Source organism: Panthera tigris, chromosome F3, assembly GCF_018350195.1.
Source record: "Panthera tigris isolate Pti1 chromosome F3, P.tigris_Pti1_mat1.1, whole genome shotgun sequence".
NCBI lineage: Eukaryota > Metazoa > Chordata > Mammalia > Carnivora > Felidae > Panthera > Panthera tigris.
Genome location: NC_056678.1, coordinates 30,027,177 through 30,030,169, shown reverse-complemented (window position 1 = coordinate 30,030,169; position 2,993 = coordinate 30,027,177). Strand labels below are relative to the sequence as shown.

Below are 2,993 nucleotides of genomic sequence, written 5' to 3'. Positions count from 1 at the left end.
TCTGCTTTTTCAACCCTGAAAGGCTTCAAGTTATTGGACTCCTAGTCAATCAATTTAGATCTCAGAGTGTAGACAGACAGAAAGTGCCTCTCTTAGCAAAGCTTTTTTTTTTTCCCCCTCTCTGTTTTAAGATAGGTGACCTTTAGTCTGAGCTGATCTCATTCATGTAGAACTTGACTGAAGACTTCAGAAAATAAGAGACGCCAATATTCTGTGTTTCCCCTGGCATTTCCCCTAATACCACAGGCTCTGTAAGCTCAAGGCTAGCGTCCTGACTGGCAGGAGACAGACAGTTGGACTGCATATCTAACATCCTCTAACAAGAGTCACCAACTTCCCCACGAGGAATGCCGCGGTCCTCCCTGCTTCCTGCCTTTCCTTCCTCTGTCCGGTCTAACTGTAGGGTCTGCTTCTTGCCTAACCCAGTTCCTGGTATCCATTGTGTATCGTGACGATTTTGGATTAAGGCAACACAGGACCATATGAAGGAGGATAGATTCCCCTCAACAAGAGCAATTGTGTTTTGTTTAGTTAGGAAGGAGGAAGAATAAAAGTAATGAATGCTGGGGAGAGAGCCATTTTCTTTAACATTCATGTATCAATGAGCATTTACTGAACATCTACTCCATTCCAGGCACTAAGGAGGCAGGAAAAACCGAAAGGCAAGTTCTGATATGCCCAAATTCGAAAGACCCCCAAGAACAAACCACCAGAGTCCAGAGTCAAAGCCAAGCGGCAAGGGTCGGTTATTGCAGGTTCGAACCCAGACCTCCGCGCACTCGTTACCGGTGACGCTAAGAGGTCCCGAGCGAGGATCTTACAGCTTCTTTTATAGACAGGCACAAACAAGTTAGGGATTTTTCGCGGTTACAGAGCTGTTATTGGTTGACATTTAAATTTGAACACTCAGCAGAACTTGATTGGTTCCTGCCTTTTTTTCAAACCACTCAGCAGAACTTGATTGGTTCCCGCTTTTAGGTCAGACCACAACCGGGCACGCCCTGGCTGGTTCTGGGAATGGGGGGGGGGGAGGGGGGGGAGGGGGGGTCTTTTCTTTGTAGTTGTGAGTACACCTGGTAATTTTTCTCTTAGTCTCTCAGTTCCACCTCCCCAAAGCCCCACAGACCTATGGAGACAGATGCCCAGCGTGAGAATGGCATAACGGAGGCCCAGAGAGTATTGGGAGAAACCCAGAGTTGGAGCAGCTGACCCGAACAGGGGGTCCCAGTAGAGGTGACTCCTTCCCTCACTGAAGGTACATTCCATGAGGCTGGGCATTTTGTCTGACATACTCATTGCTGCTTTCTTAACGTCTGTCACAATGCCTGCCGCATGGTAGGCACTCAATAGCTATTTGTTCAATGAATGACAGTGGCATCCATAGTGGGGGCAGAAGGAACGCTTTGCAAAAAGAGGTTTTATCTCCCCTTTTCTTCATGCTCTCAGTGGGCAGGAAGCCCACTGGTGCCGCTAATGGCATTCTATTAAGAGGACTCTAGGATCAGGACTGCAAATCCAGCTTGCAACAGGCTGGCCTTCCCTTTTGGGGATTTTGCCTTCACCCAGGATGGGTGGCCATCAGGCCGGTGGTATTGTTTTATCATCTCATTCTGTAGCCACAGCTGGGCAAGACATCAGCATTCTTTTCTACCCACCTGCAATTCCTTTTGAGACAGCTTAAAAGAACAGCTTATTAAAACAGCTAAGGACATTCATCAAAGGGTAGAGTAGAAAGTCCAAAGTGTACTGCGTTTAAATAAAACACGAAGCATCTTAAATTGTTGTCAATAACTTTATTATCATTCTTATCTTAACCTCAAAGATGAGAAAGCTGGTCTCTTAAATTGTCCGAAAGCTTTGGCTTGGATCCCTCCAAAGCCTTCGGTCAGATTCAAATCCAAACTTCCTCCAGTGAACTGCCGTCGCCTCCTCCACTGCCTGGAATCAAGGTCATCTTGCAACAGCCCGTAGTTGTTGACTATCTCATCAGTGTGAGAAGTGACTTTTGATACTGTTTTGCCTTTAGGTTGCTGAGGAAATAATTCCTGCACCCCTTTCTCCGTGAAATTCTCTTCTTAAGAAAGAAGCTGAGAGAAAGAGCAGAAAACTTGGAAGTGTCCCATCTACGACTTATTTAAAACTTTAAAAATTTTCTTTCTTTCCAATCGAGTACATTTCTCAACCTGATATTTTCACACCTTTCTGAGCAGGGTGTGATCTGATAATCATTAACAGATACAGTCATTCTTCAATTAACCAAAAACGATCATAAAGACTCAGAATCAGGGACAATTCAATATATGCGGGAAACTCTTCTAAAACTGTCCCTTCTAGGGGCGCCTGGGTGGCTCAGTCGGTTGAGCACCTGACTTCGGCTCAGGTCATGATCTCGTGGTCTGTGGGTTCGAGCCCCGGGCCGGGCTCTGTGCTGACAGCTCAGAGCCTGGAGCCTGCTTTGGATTTTGGGTCTCCCCCTCTCTCTGTCCCTTCCCTGCTCACGTGTGCACTCTCACTCTCTCTCTCTCTTTAAAAGTAAATAAACAGTAACAAAAATTTTTAATCTTAATGCTCTTATTGCACAAATAGAACTTACTAATGTAAAGGAATCCTCTATCCTATTGAAAGCTTTTTGCCTCTAGGGGCTCCTGGGTGGCTCAGTTGGTGTGGTGTCCGACTTCAGCTCAGGGCCTGATCTCACAGTTTGTGAGTTTGAGCCCCGCATGGGGCTCTGTGCTGACAGCTCAGAGCCTGGAGCCTGCTTCGGATTCTGTGTCTCCCTCTCTCTCTGCCCTCCCTTGCTCATGCTCTGTCTCTCTGTCTGTCTCAAAAGTAAATAAACATTAAAAATTTTTTTCTTAAATAAAAAATAAAAAATAAATAATAAAATAAAAGAAACCTGTCCCTTCTAGACAAAGAGCCATGTACCCAGCTAATGTTAGAACATTGTCTAAATAGAAATTTTAATATGCTTAGTAAACGTAGATCTGTACTTA

At 45.2% G+C, this 2,993-nt stretch overlaps 1 non-coding gene across 1 annotated transcript; it reads left to right on the top strand.

Moving 5' to 3' along the window:
* Positions 1–2,338: 2,338 nt before the first annotated feature.
* Positions 2,339–2,423, top strand: TRNAR-UCG. The gene has a single exon. It is a non-coding gene; the product is annotated as a tRNA-Arg (tRNA).
* Positions 2,424–2,993: the final 570 nt, after the last annotated feature.